General features: G+C 41.0%; 1 long non-coding RNA gene across 1 annotated transcript; it reads left to right on the forward strand.

Annotated features, from left to right (window-relative positions):
* The first annotated feature begins 2,221 nt into the window (after positions 1-2,221).
* LOC118469626 (uncharacterized) lies at positions 2,222-11,769 on the forward strand. The gene is made up of 3 exons (XR_004846557.2): positions 2,222-2,932; positions 6,832-6,916; positions 8,444-11,769. It is a non-coding gene; the product is annotated as an uncharacterized LOC118469626 (long non-coding RNA).
* Positions 11,770-16,003: the final 4,234 nt, after the last annotated feature.

A 16,003-nucleotide genomic window follows, 5' to 3' on the forward strand; every position in this document is an offset into this window, starting at 1 on the left:
TCATGAGATTAATTACTTATTAATAACCCCCTCAACACCATTTAGCATTCGTATCTTTTAACAGCCCCCTCCATTAACCTCCTGAACTTTAATGGTAAGGGTCAAAAGGGCAAACCTCTTCGCAGAGTGTTTAAATTATTTATTTTCCCACAAGGTTGCCTGTGCTGCCTACAGGTTGAACTTCAGGAGATGAGCAGAAATGTGTACAACCACCTTTCAGACCAACACTGATGCCGTCAAAGCAGATCCAATGAGCGTTAGTAATTGGGAAATTACAGGCTCGCTGGTGAAGACACTGCAGTGCTGACGTATGTGAGAATAATTGCTTGGTTGCATACCGACGGATCTCCAGCATTCCTCCTCGGCTGACATGCATAACGACGTCCTATTGTTCAAGTTTTGACTTGTCTCAGAGGACGCCCTATAAAAGAGATACCTGACTGCCAACTCCGACTTGCTTGTTGTCTCACATAAGTCAGAGAGTGATCTGAACACATGAAACAACAAGTACTGTGATGATCCCTTAATACAGCTGGGAAGGAGTGTTCTTGTAATAACAGGTCAAAGGGAACAACTTAAAAAAAACATTGCAGGGATATTATAGCATTAGAGAATCAAAATAACACATTGTAGCATTGAATAGAGTAAAAATATTAAAGTGTGAAAGCTCTGATGCTCAGTTGTATATATTATTTTTAGGCTGGAAGTAAATTTCTGTGCACTCTCCTCCCTGAAAAGGAGGTGAAAGCAGCAATGTGGACGCTGTCAGGAGCAGAAACACAAACGGACTGTTTTCAAAGTGGTCACACTGAGTCCCGATTAAAACGGACAGTAAGCTGATTCCATGAACCGACAGGGTAAAGGTGCAGTGTTTCAGCCTCCACCCTCTAAATCTTATCTGTTCACATGCCTGCACACAACACAATTACTGGAGGCAGATCAGTTAACACTGGTGACGGGCCTTCAGCCTTGACACGCCTGTCTTAAACACAAAACAATCCCGCAGCATGGAAACATAAAAATACTTTTTATTGCAGTAATTGGACTGGCAGTGGAACTTGTGTGTGCCGTAAACAATGATGAAAGTCTCACTGTCTAATTATTGTCATTATGGCTGGTAATTTTGTGTCTTTCATGTGAATCATAATGGGTAAATTTGGGGATTTTACTCAAGTTCGTGGAGTGCGTAACACATTTTGTCACACGTTCTGTATCATGTCCTGTTGCACTTTACCTTATCTGGAGCAAAATTTTCCATGTAGGATTTGCAGTGGGGTATTTCTTTACAAAGGTGTGAAGTAAGTAAAGACTCGGAATAATCCCTCCACCACTTGTAAACTTCACTGATACGATAGAAAGCAGTGCGAGTGACCTGAGACTGTTTGCTTTATATGACTAAAGTTCCAGATATGTGTAGCCTCCAACGCCCAGAGCAGGTGCCCGATTTTGTGAGTCAGCTGGCTCTATTCTTTCACATCGAAACTGGTTCTGTGCGTGGCACCATATACCACCTTTGAGCTCTGCCAAGGCCTTTTGTAATGACTAATTTGATTTCTCGTGACAGATGAAACAAGACAAATAAAGGAGTTTGCAGGCCGTATGAAATAGCCACATGAATACTGGGAAAATCCTGACCGTTAAATGACAGTTAGTTATAGTGCTCATTCTTTTATTTCAGCAAAAAATATAATCTACATCACATGGAAAATTGCGTTGTATCCACAAAAATGTAAAAAATAAATGTTTGGAAAAGCGAAATCCTTAAAGGCAAGTCTCACCACTTGGGAAACATCTTGGTCGCACTCCTGGGCAGTTATTTCAGGCTAGCAAGCTCGATCTAAATGAATGTGGAGAGGGCTAGAACTGCAAGTTCAATAGTCACAGGGAGATGAAGAAACTTCATCTACAGCATCACCAGTCAAGTCTTAATTGCTTAAAAAATTGAGTAACTTTTCCCCAAACAAAAGTTTAAAAGGGGATTTCCCTGCAAGTAATACTCTTACTTTGCATGCACACAATTTCGCATGAGTCAGTGCAACAATAGGATTGGCTGGGTGTTCTCCAGTTTGCCTGTCACAAAGCAGACGATTGGCTTTTGGGGGAAGGGCAGGTCATGTGTTATACAACTGCCATCTTTGGTGTTACGGAATTCTCCCATAGTTTCTAATCAGGGTTCATTACGTGGCGAGTTTCTACCTTATGACACATCTGGTTGAAGTCATAGTGGCATTAACACAGGGCTAAACAGAACACCCATCTAAAGTTTGCAGTTTTAGATCACTGGTTCAAAGAAAACCGAACACCTGCTTTGTATTGCATGCAGTGTGAACCGTATCTGCATCTCTGCAGTCGACAAGCTGTCAAACAGTCTGGATTAATGACTTCCAAATGCAAGCAACCTGTAAGACAGACGGGTAACATCAATGGTGAGCTGCCTGCAGCCTGCATGCACCCACATAGACCTGATGAACACTGAAAAAAAAAATCCCTATCTCTGCCTCGGCCAGTTATTTTTAAATATTGCTTTAGAGTTTTCCTCATGTGATACAAAAAAGCGCTGAAAAAACTTTTTGCACGCAGGCTTCAACACACCCAGAGGTAGTGTGTGACTAAAATAGTTGAAATGATTTCTTCACTTTGCATATCATGCGACAATCGCACGTATACAAACAAAACAGAAAACCCTGAGGAAGTGACAGATTTTTTTTGCAATAAATCTGTCAGAGATGTGCATTTCTGTGAACAGCACACTATTTTTGAGAAACAAACTAGAAAACAGAAAGGTAAAGTAGGCAAGTCGGTACAATGGTTGAATGAGCTGATGATGGCTCAGAGAGCAGCAGGGGAGCTGTGGTGGTTTGATCCATTACAGGGTTTCCCTCCCTGCTGGAGTGTGGTGGCACCAGGAATTTCTCCCCTTCCTTCAGCACAGGTCAGGATCATTCTACACAATAATTGTGTCACACACACACTCTTGCTATCCTCTCACTCTTAAACACAAAAAACACAGACATCACTCTCTTTGTGATCTAACCAGTCAGGCTACCTGTAAATACATCTCTCTCTCTCTCTGACAACAGTGTAGCCCGAAATAACTAGCGGAGCCATGACAAGCATGCTTGTTTAAGTGGACTGAGTGGAATCCTAGAATACCAGCTATAATGTGTGTATTTGTGTGTGTAATGGGTTTTAGCTCATACATTCCTGCGTGCGTTGTCTGCACACATGTCAGACGGAAGACTTTCTTACACAATGTGCTATGCTATGTGCCCTGGTACATTTTTAGAGCTCAGTCACATGTGGTAACGTGTTTTAGAGCTTGATTTGCTGTTGGGATGTGGTCCTAATTCTTGGAGTGCAGTAGAGGGTGAAATCACCAAAACTTTCATCTTTTTCAGAGGTATTAATTTTGCTTTACTCCCCTGTAAACTGAAGCATTGGACAAGTTTAAATTTGAACCTGATGGTGGTGCTAAGTGAAAAGTCAACCCTCTGAACCCTGAAACCAGGCAGCAGGTTTGAGATTTTCAACCTTCTGATAGTCTTTAAGCTAATGGTGTCTGATTCACTTGGGAAAAATTAATCCAATCCAAGCTTAAAATTATAATACTGCGTCAAAATCACCCGAGTCTTCATGTCTCATTTATAAATCTGAAAAATATAAAGCATTTATGGTTACTAGATACGGTGAAAAAATGAAAAATTCTGCACTCCTTGGCACAACTAAGACGCCATGAGTTACTTGGCTGTGATCAACAGTCACAAGACAAAAATTCAGGAACTATTCGGCTGAACTGCAAACTCAAATTAAAAATCTAAGCGGTAAAATATCTACAGTATGTAGAGTCACCAATTTTTCAGTATTAGTAACATCTTTGGGAACCTGGGAAATCTTGTACATGTTGTTTCCAAGTTGTTTTCTACTTAGTTCTATACGGCACAAAAGACATTTCAGAGTTCTCTCTACTTGTATCCATGGTTGTGCTGTTTCCATAGAGATGCAGGACTATACAATGCAGTGAAAATGATCCTACAGAGTCAAAATATGACATGAGTAAAAGAATGGCCAGAAACTGTTTCAGAGGTTTAAACAAACGCCAAAGTTGTGAAGAAAGAATACAAATGTTTGGATAGAATTTTCCACCAGTCCCTGAGATATTTCACCAGATCCTTGAGGATTTTATTAATGGTCCATCCCCCTGCCATTTTGAATGTTTGTAATTCTTCTAATAGTTGTTCATATATTTCAATCCGGACAAAAGGTTGGTGATGGACTGAAATTGTAATTCCTGAAGCCAAGGCTCTAGTGTGGCTGGAAATGCATCCATGCAGCTGTGTCTCGGTGCGGATCATCACTGCGTATGATGCATGTTATCTCCTCCTGAGACTTTTCAGTCTACTAGCCATAGATTAACCTTTAGAAGGAACCATCTCAGTGTCACATCCGATCTGTCTGAGTGGACCCCTGAAGGTGAGAATGACCTACTCGCACACAGGTTCAAAGCGTGGTATCAGGGATCGCAGCTGCTATGGCAACCTGACAGGAATGCATGTGTGTTTGTATGAGCGTGTGCTCTGGTGGTCTCTTTGATGATCAATTCCAAGAGTTTGGCATTGGTGTATGTTTGAGGTTCAAGGAGAGAGGGTGAAAAAGGACAAGAAGAAAGAAAGAGGAGGAAAAGGAGCCAGGGAGGGGCAGAGGAGAGGTTGAGGGTCAGCTAAACAAAAGGCTCTTTTGGCTGTGGTTCCCGGGGTCAGGGCTTAGAGGGCAGGAAGTAGCGGAACAATATCCGGCACTTCAGGTTGGGACCTCCCACCCCCTCCAGCCTCAGCCTCGCTCCCTCACACACACACACACACACACACACACACACACACACACACACACACACACACACACACACACACACACACACACACACACACACACAGGTCACCCAGTGTGCCTTGACAATGCATGTTGATCAAAGGCAAGCTCAGGCTGCTGGGGTCGGGGTCTGGGGTGGTGGAGTAGTGAAGGAGATTAGCCTGGGAGGGAGGGAGTAGTGTGTGTGTGTGTGTGTGTGTGTGTGTGTGTGTGTGTGTGTGTGTGTGTGTGTGTGTGTGTGTGCGTGCATGTCCATGTGTGTTATGGGTCAGCAGGTCTTGGTTTATTTCCCCAAAGCCTGCCATTCATCAACGTCTAGAGTAGTGGGCAATTTTTAAGATTAAACACTTTTATGCAAGTTTTTTTTCTTTGTAGTTGCATTGGAGTTAGTGGTAGAGGTTAGAACACATATATAGTTTATTGCCAAACAAATTAGATTTGTCGCTGAGTCACACAGGCAAATTTTCTGAGCATTGTTCTGGACAAAACTCTATTTTTTTTTTTTTTTTTACAGTTTTCTGACTGAACTTAACAGCATAGTGCACGTTATTTTTATTGCTAAATATTATTGGTCTATAGGATTTTTCAGTCTTTGTCTCACTGGTCACTTTTTATTACAACTTTTAATGCTGCACAAAAACACTTTTTAGTTCTCTCCTTTTCTAACCACGGTCTGCTGTTTAGATAGACATGCAAGGACTTCATATTGCAGTGATTTAAAATGTGACAAAACTCACAAAAGAGCCTAATATTTCCATTTAACGTCTACTTTACCAGGTAAGACAATAAGAAAAATGTCTTAATTAAAATAACAGCCAAAGTGAGTGCCAAAGGTGACATGAAAAAAATGGAGTTATGCAATGTCACATTTTCAAGGCACAAAAGTGACTCTTTCCCCAGTCAGCAGATGTAAACGATGACACATAATGACGAGGATTCGTGTTCAAAATCTGAATCGGTTGCAGGCTATTTGTGTCTGTTCTAAAGGGAGAAGTGAATGAGCTTCACTCCATGGCATCGAGGTTCTTTCCTCTCACTTGACAGAGCTCCTCCAAAGCCACAGAAAATAACTGTCCAAAATGTCCCCGTAATTCTGTTAAACAGCACAGTCATTTAGGATAATACCACTCATGATGGGTTCTATAACTTGTTTTCTGATCCAAGCAAATTCAGCAATCTAACTGAAATACAACGTTGACAAAGGTGCTGTTTTTTCTGTCATAAGTGTGGTTAATTAAATTTTCAGGACAGTCCAGTAGTCCTATTTATCTGTCTATAGTTTTAAGGCTTAAAGGAGAATTGGAGTATACTTCAACTTGGCTTATTTTAAGTTAGCATATTCCAGTGTCACAATTACGACACTTTTAAAGCATCAGAATTAAAAATAGATCACCACGAACAGTACATTTGAAAACGAGCAGCTGATCTTCTATTAGTTCTGCCATGCTCATGCTTCAGATATCTTGCATGCAGTTAAAACTAAATATGTCATATATGACATGCATCCCATTTGCAAGTGCTGGTTTAATGAGTGGAGATAGTTGGGTCTTTGTATGCATGGACACCTGTTTGCAGCCTTTATGATTTAAGGTTACCAGAGCAGGCTTTGTTTCCTGGGCTTAACCTTTGTACAGATGTAAATTCTTAGCTCCAACAGATAGATGGTAATCCCCCGTCAGCATGTACAGTCAGTATCAGATTCTGAAGGTATTTGCCAGTTTAATTCCAACATGTAAAACCTCTCTACCTTGAGCCAAAGCAGTTTTTTTTGGTGATGCTTGTTGTTGCTTTCTTTGTTGTGTAGGTGACATTGGGAAGTGCTTGGAAGCTCAAGTTGCCGGTACATATTTTAGTCAGGTCATGGCTGTTTTTGTTGTGGTTGTTGTTGTTGGGAGGGGATTCTTAAACAAGCGGTAAGGAGTCTGGGCAGGTTTGACGTTTACTTTGTTTGCCTCATCATCTCAGATTTGAACAGAAGTGACAGTCCAGAGAATACCACCTTACACGCTTCACTGGAGAGAGAGAGGGAGCAGACATCGAGGAGAGGAAGGTGAGTTGACGGGAAAAAAAGAAAAAACAATAGAAAGTTAGAGGGAACTGTGAGGAGACAAAGATGAGGGATGACTTTCTCGATCTGTGCCGTCAAGGAGGATTTATCGTGATCGCATCTGGATATGGAAAAGAAAGGAGTGACAGAGACGGAGACACAAGGCAGCCTCAGTAAAACCCAAAGAAAACTTCTAGAGAGATTTGTCTTCCTGACTCACAGAGAAACCAGTGTGCTCTGCAGCACAGAGATAACAGAGACAGAGGGAAGGTAGAAGAGAGGAGGTAAGGCCGAGCAGGTGGACATGAGCCAACATGTCGCTTGGGGCAGAAACTGTGGCTTTGGAAAGGAGAAGTGGGGAGAGGAGAGGAGGAATTTTAATGACCCAGAAACCAGCCCAGCAGGTCTGGAGAGGTGGAATGCCACAGATACCTCCCTTGTCCTCCTCTTCCAAATCTCTCTTCTTCACATTTGAAATGAGGATCCCTCCCCCTTGTTAAGTTAAACATCAGTGACAGTATTTGCAGGGAGTGACAATTTTCTACCACACCTTTATGTCTTCCCCTGCTCTGCTGTTAGGCTGTTGCTATATATAGCAGCGTTTGTCTTTATGTGTCTTTTATGTGGCTCTGAATCCCAGAGGCCTGTTTCTATTCCTGCATAAAATAGGGGTAATGATTCCTTTAAGTTTCTGTTTTCAAGAGTCCACGTGTTGCCTTTCCCTTTCCCTCTTTGGCTGATTTCGCAAGCTTAACCTGTGTGCGATGTGCCGGTCACCATGTCTATCAGAGGGCTGTGACTCGGCTATTTTCCTTTCACAGTCAGACCCAGAAACAGTCTGTTTCACTCACTGAAGCTTCAGGAAACCATCTCTCTCTCTCTTTCTCTTTATTCTAATCAGTTTAGGACCAGATGACTTGCTGTCCTGCTGTAGTTTTGCTGGCAGAACTGAGTACAGACTCTGGATCATGTGACTTGTGAGCGTTTGTGTGCGAGCAGAGGAGGGAGGTTTTGGTTTTCATTCTCTCTCCCTGTTTTGGTTCTAAGCTTTGCTGCAGCATGTCACACAACCTCATAGCGCAGTGACTTTAATGCTATTTATAGTCGGTTTAATATCACACTAACACTTAAACTGTTTATAGAAACAAGTCATTGTTTTGAAACTTGATTATATTCTTATTTATCAGTGTTATACTTTATCATGCTGTCTTACTTGGCTGTGTTTGTATATGTCTTCTTTTTCTGCTAAACTGTATAAGAAATCCCCCTGCCACTACTGATTTCATTTCTTTTTATTTTCCTTGTATTTACCTATGCATTATCGTTATCAGTACCAGGTTCCAGGAGACAGTATCAAGGTAATGTGCTGCCCATATGATTAGCTGCTTTGAATTTTATTATCCGGCAAATGAAACTTATTCTGCTGTTGTGCTTCTGCCCAACAACATTAGCTCAAGATGTGAAAAATAGCTTTTTTATAAATTTAAAACAAACCTCTCTCCATTCTGTCTGTCTTAATATCTGTTTCAGAGTCAGTATCCTCTTCCATGCTTGAAATCAGTCACCACAGCTGTGTCTAGGACACTGTTACACCTGTTGACCGGCGAATGAACTCGACCAAGTGTTGCCATCATTGCCATAGTGACCACCCAGCGCTGCCCCTGGCGTGCAGAATTTCACCACAGAAACTTGACTTACCAGGAAACAGACAGAAAAGCGGACATCGAAGATCTATATTTGTTCAGGAAGTGGTAACGGCTGCTTTGCTTGCATCTTTTTAAATGGTATGGACGGTGGCAGGATGCTGAGTGTTTGTTTAACTGTGTGATCAGTCACATTTTACAAAGTATGTGATTGTAATCTCCAACTGTGAGGAGACTCATCTGAATTTGCTCGGTTAGCTATGATATATAATAAAAGCAATCCAAAAGAGGACATTTTTCTCCCTCCAACATGAATCGTAATATTGATCTGCATGCTTGTTAGTGGTGAGCTGAAGGGTTTCAATGACAATCATTTGGTCCATCTGTCTGTCCTCCCATCTGTGCAAAAACCAAAAGACTACCAGGCAGACGGCCATGTAATACAGTACACACCGTGTTTATTGTTTCCAAAGGATTATTCTCAATGATTTTGTTGACCTGCTGACCTTTCATCTGTCCTGATCAGTTCTTTGGTAGATGGTCAGCTATCTCAGAAACATAAGACTCAGTAATCAACACTTTTACAGTGGATAGTCATTGATCCCAGTGGATGAGCACTGACCCAGTGACCTCTGAAACTTAATTATCTAAAAGGCAAACAGCAGTGAAATTCAGAAGCATATCCATTTGGATTATTTCCTTCCCTTTTCTGCCAAACTTCAGGTTGGAAAATCAGCTTTTCACAACAACATTTCCGAAAGTCTACAGGCCAGAATACCGTTAACTTCACTGAATATATTAATTATGAAAACAATATGTTCTATTCTTTTGTGCCGTCTGACATTATCATTGTATGGACTGTGATGAACATTGAAGGGTGTAGCGTCCACCAAGCTAAAATTGTGATTTAAAACATTACAGTTTGGTCAGCATATTGTACATCTTTGCCTCCTTGATCTTTGCTCACTCGCTGTGTAATTACAAAGACATCTCAAAAAACCCTATTTCTTTTACTATTTCTCCACATCTTTGTTTTTCAGCTTTCTAACCTCTCTCTGTCTGTTATCATCTCGTCTCCTGTCTCTCTAACTGAGCTGTGATACTCCTTTCTTCTACTTATCCTGTCATATTATATTTCCTTGTCCTCCTCCCTCACTGACCATCCATCATTCCACATGACAAATATACAAAGACTTCAGAGGAGTCAAGAGAGAAGCAGAGAAAAAACAATGAGAGAGAGTGTTGAGAATTCAGCTGTAGTGGCTGAAGGAGTGGTGGAGGATGATAGAAAGAATGACACTCCTCTATTTCCTGCTGGAAAAACAGTTTGGCCGAACGGTCAGTTACAGACACGCTCACGCACAGATACAGCAATGTTGACAGGAAAACAGCTTGTTGCCAGGACGGAGTATTCATTTATTGCTTCCCCTCTGCCTCTGATGCACCATAGGGTACTGAAAAACACACACACACTTTGTTCTGTACATTGTTCTGCATGTGTTCCTGCTTGCATGGCAACCACAACAGTTATGCAATAAAGCAGCAATAAGTGTCAGAGATGAACTACGGGTTCTGGAGCTAAAGGTGAAAGGTTTCTGTGTTTGTTCATGTGTGTACATGCTGTTTTCACAAGGCAGTACGTGATCTGCACACAAATGCCCACCGGTGTATTTGTGTGGGTTGTAGGACAACTGACTCACACAGAGTCTGAACTTTATCCCTGTACGTTCTGCACAGGAAGCATGTGCACAGCAGTTGCCTTTGTTTTGCGGCAGGGTTTGAAACAGAATCAATCACCTCATTTCCTGGCAAGAGGGCGGAGTGGCAAGAGAGGAGAGGAGAGGAGAGGAGAGGAGAGGAGAGGAGAGGAGAGGAGAGGAGAGGAGAGGAGAGGAGAGGAGAGGAGAGGAGGATGAGTTGAACAGTCGAGAGAAAAAAAACAGAAAATGCATCTTCTTTCTCTGACATAAAGTCCATGAAGTGTAGGCAGCGTGGTGGCATAATGAACAACAAGTTGTCCTCCATCCACATTTCATGACATTCTGAGGATAAACACACTCCCTGCTGAATTGTCCTTGAGCAACATGCTGAATCTCCACCAGCTCTCTGGAGGTGGTGTTCTGTATCCCAATTCGATCTCTCACCTCTCCTTTAAAAGTCTCTCCACAGGCCACCACTAGCGATCAGGTTCCCTTTGTTAATAATATACTCATTTGTCTCCTGATAGAGAAATATGAAGACTTTAGCTCCACCTCCTGGCCTGCTGCTCTCATACACCTACTGAATGCAACCGAGATAGAAGGAAAAGATTATTTTGGAAAAAAAAAAAAGTCTTAATGTGACTCAGTTCCTCTTAAGTAAGGATCAACATATAAAAATGACTCACATGAAAATGTTCCCACATTACTCTGCATTCTTTAGTCTATGAACTCGGCTATGAGGCTATTCAGTGTTTGTCAGAGTGACAGGTTCAGGGTTGGTCTCATCTTCTCTTCTTTGGTTGACTGAGCTTTTATGTTGTTCCAGGAAATCAAAGGGTGGAGTTGAGACCTTGTCAGTGAAGCAACACACCTGAACAGGCTGGGTTCAGCAGTCTACACATCAGACGTGTTGATCCTCTCACTCTCTTCCTCTTGCTTAATCACTGCACTTTATTTGTGGGTTGTGTTTCACATCCATGCACTTACACACTCCGCCCACTCTTTAAGGTCACATCTTGTATCTCTAATATTTTTTTTCAAGCTTTAGCATTGTAACCCTGGTGAACCAGTACATGTGCTGCAATGGTTAGAGCCAGAGATGATTGAAAAGGGAGTGATAATAAATCCTTAAATAAAACCAAAGGGTTTCTGAAATTGTTTCTGACTTGCATCAGGAAAATATGTGCATTTTGTATCTTTTTTGTGACTTTTTTCCTGACCTGTGAGGCTTTACAACTAAACTCTTCCTTTAAAAGAAAGGCCTTGAACGTCTTCAATTCTAAATAAATGATGCCTTTTTTAATAGAAAAACTTTTGTTGAAAAAGTTTTAAACCTAAACTATGTACGTGTTTAACTTAAAATATTCCTTTAATTAAGTTTTTGGATCGGCTTTGAAGGGAAATGTCACCAGGCAAATTTTTTCCCTCTGACTTCTGATATTGTTTGACGTGTCTGAATTACAATCAGACACTGTATACACTGCTGACCTGCTCACAAACACGCCTTCTTTTAATTAAAACATTGTGTAATATTTAAGATCTATGTGTGGTCTCCTTCCTTTGTTGTACCTTTACAAGCCAGCTAGAAATTATACACAGTACTAATCTTTACCTGTTGGACTGTTTCTTGTTGCTACAATTTACATCTAGAAATACCACTCTTACCTTTTTTCCATCCCAGCATTCACATTTGCAGTCTTGAACACCTAACTACATATTTACACACTGCCACGTAAACCTTTCCTAATACCACACTGAACCAGAATTCAGAGCTTAGTGCACCCCACAATTCACCATGGCCTAATGCAGCGCACCAGTCCAGTTTTTGGTAGCTGTTCACTCATAGACTGATGTTAATCAACATATTTGGGCTGTCACAATGATGAAATTTTAGTTAATGATGAATTGCTATACATATAATTCCAAATGCCTTTTTCTGTTCATTTTATGCCTCTGTAAGTTTCAGATTAGCAATATTAGTGTCTTGACCACCACCTTTTTGCTGCAAAGTAATTGGGGTGTCCTTTTTTCACTTGGCTTAAAACTAAAATGTGCCCACATGTGCTGGGGTGTTTGTCTTGGCAATTAACTCCATAATGTTAGTATGAATAGCTGCTGACTAAAATGCAGTCATTTAAATGCTATAAGTCAAACACCTTGAGATAAACATTTGGTGTCAATAAACCACAGCAAAATAAACGTGTGCCCTGCTAGACATACCGTAATTAATTTCTGAACTTTCTGTTTAAAGAGAACAACTGCAAACCGTCACTAGGATACTTGGAGAGGGGACACCACCATAGCTGACAGGATGAGCAGGGTGTCAGCACAGAACATTGCATCCAAAAGCTAAGTCTAGTCACAACTTCGGTACCAGACACCAGAACAGCAGAGGACAACAGCAGAGTGTGCATCAGCGTAAATAAATCTTGGTATACAGTTGTTGCTAGTTGCTGCCTTGCTTCACTGGATCTCCTGGTGATGAGGTACAGGCCCTTTGTTGCCCCTTGGGAGTTACAGTCTTAGCAGCATGCAGGTGACTATAAGCTAGCAACAAACAGTCTATCTGGAAACATGTTTCCCCTATTTCTGGGGACTTCAATCAGTGCAATTTCAGATCTGCACTCCCTAAATCTCGCATCAGAGGAGACAAGACATGGGACCACTTTGAAACAAAAGCTGATGAGGCTCACAATGTCATCACCCTCCCCCCACTAAGACAATCTGGCTACCTTTCATTATACCCTGCTTCCCAAATACATCCCCTCATCTATTTTGTGAAGCCAACCAAAAAGAGAGTCAGTATGGCCAGAGACTGCAGACAGATCCTGGGGTCCCACAGGGCTGCATCCTTAGCCACTCCTCTCCTTCCTCTTCTCCTATCACTTCAAAGCTCTGCATGACACTAACTACATTATCCAGATGATAGGTAACACCATGGTGTTGGGCCTGATCACAGACAACGACGAGCCTGGCGAGCTGGTGCAACAGGATCCACATCGACCAGAACAATAACAAGACCAAAGAATAGAATGTGGACTACAGAAGCTTCACATTCATGCAGACAGCATCTTGGAAGGTCTCTCTTAGTCTCATCAAGTCACTGAGGATCATCAAGAAAGAACAACAGTGACCGTACTTTGTGAGAACACTCAAGAAAGCTCATCTGTCATTCAGAATGTAGGTGCTCCACTGAAAAAGCATTGACACAGTATGTTGCAGTGTGGCACAGCCCTTTTAGAGGTGGTAAAAACTGCTTTAGGACATTACGACACTCAGCTGAACAGAGTTTAGGACAACTAGTTACGCCGTGTACTTGTTCAGTGACAATAAAGTTGAATCTAAGCGAATCAATAAAAGTTTAAATAAAAAGACACAACAAAAAGGTATTTTCGAACAAATGTAGAGGAAGTAAGCTGAGGTTGATAGATGGGTCACTAAAAAATTTTCCCTGGTACAAAACACTTTGTGTGTCATAAAGGGTATGGATGAACTATGTATCTTGTTGGATAACTGTGAAGCTGGAGCCCTGAGAAAGTAAAATCCAAAGTAAAATCCAGCCTGGCTCTGTTCAAATTTAATAAATGTAACTAAATTAAACTACCAGCACCTGTACAGCTACACTCACACTAATACACATAAAAAATTTTACTTTAAAATGAATCATTTTTGCTGTGTTTAAGTCTGACCCTGTAAACTTAGTCATTTGGAAACACTATTGTTGGTTCAAAAACTCTGTGATTACATTTTAGTATAGACGAGCAGAAACTGAGAACTTACCTCCAGATTCACATAAAGCATACTGGCTCAATAAGCCAACAAGCCTTTTATATATATTGAACTAATCCACTGAGCAGCAAAAGACACAATGCATGCATTGATTGTTAACTAATTGGGCACCTGAAAGAGGCCAACAAAAGAGAACTGAGCTGCAACTGAACTGTAACTCAACTAAACATTGTTATTTTTAAATTAAATGGAAGTTTACAGTAAATTATAAACCTAAGTGGGTGAAAAATGGCCAAATATGAAAGAAAGTGAGGGTGAGAGGAAATGACATTACCTAACACTCTTGGCTGCTGCAGTAAAAAGATGACACATCGCTGGAAAGGGAAACACAATAACAGACACGGTGAGATGGAATAAACCACAGAGGAGACCCTAATAGAAACCAGAGAAAGTGAGATATGCAGGCAGATAGAGAAAGCATTAAACAGTTAAGAAGAGAGAGACGGGGAGTAAATGCTAGAGAGGAAAACTAAAATACAGATAAGGGTGGGAGTTGGTGCAGCAGTAGGGAGGAGGTGGTAATATGGAAAATGTGCTTCTTGCTACTGTCTTTGTGCAACGGTTAAGTCATAGAGATTGTATGATTCACTAGAGGACTACTGACCCATCTGGAGCACAGCTGCAAGTGCACTGTGTATGTGTGCATGTGTGCGTGTGTGTGTGTGTGTGTGTGTGTGTGTGTGTGTGTGTGTGTGTGTGTGTGTACATGTGCCTGTGTGCACGGAAGTGTCTGTGCTGCCTACGTGTAGAAGATAAAGCCACCATGTGTTGTAAAAATTTTGAGCTTTCTTGAGAACGAAAGGATTCATCCCACCTCACCCTCCCACACAAGTCATCTACAGTAGAACTACACACACATAATCTGTGTTGGATCAGTTGGCAGGAAACACATCCTGATGAACTTATTTAATTCACAAAAAATACAAAGGGTATATCATTCTCTTTTTTTCCCACAGCTTTGATTTGGCTTTTAACTTCAACTTTGAACACCTCATCATTCTTCTACATACACATAAAACAGGCCCAACTAAATTCTGAACATGAAAATACATAATTTTAGAAATGGAAAAGGAGTCAGTTTTGTGAGCTGAAATGACAAACTCAACAGCATATTTTACAAAAGCTTAAAAAAAAACCCGAAGTGGAGTTTTTAATGAAGTAGGTCAGCTATTATTCATTCTGTTTTGAATATGAAAAGCTTTATTTGCATAGTGTCAGGAAAATGCAAAGTCTAAAGGCAGAACGAGTGGGTGGGGCTGGTGGGAGAAATATTGATGTTCACATGCGCTGGGCCATACAACACTGGAGCAAATCCAGAAGGTAGAAAACTTTTTTGCCTCATGCAGCAGGTGAGCAATTTTCTATTAAGCAAGTGGGCACTATGTCTGAGCACAGTATCCAGTTCTTGTACTAAATCCATGGGCTAAAGGTAAATGTTACAGTTGATAATTATCATAGAAGCAGTAGTAATACACTGCAGAAACATTGTTCTTGTACAGTAATGCAGTGCAAAGTAATTTATTCCTTGTAGCTGTAATTATAATAAGGAAAATAAGAAGATGAGGCTGAAATTCATTCCAGCACAACTATCTGTAACAAAACATTCTTGGTCAAACAAGACAATAAATGTATGCTTTAATGGTCTAATTTCAGACAGTGTATTTCATTTGAAATGCTACAAGAGAGGAATGTGGAACAACTGTGCCTGGATTAATCCACCATTTCCTTAGATAATGTTGGTTGCCAAAATGTTAATATCTTCAAATGTAATGGTACAGGACAAAGGTACTTATGTTCGTCTACATTCTGCCAGTTTTGAATGGACATTTTAAAAAAATTCAACCTGTAGCCCCACAACATGATGCTGAATAAAATTTCTCACTTGCTTACTGTAGGCAGTGAGACTGACAGCCAGACATGTCAACAAATGCAACTTATTTCAGCACAAATACACACAC

Source organism: Amphiprion ocellaris, chromosome 7 (genome assembly GCF_022539595.1).
Source record: "Amphiprion ocellaris isolate individual 3 ecotype Okinawa chromosome 7, ASM2253959v1, whole genome shotgun sequence".
Classification (NCBI taxonomy): domain Eukaryota; kingdom Metazoa; phylum Chordata; class Actinopteri; family Pomacentridae; genus Amphiprion; species Amphiprion ocellaris.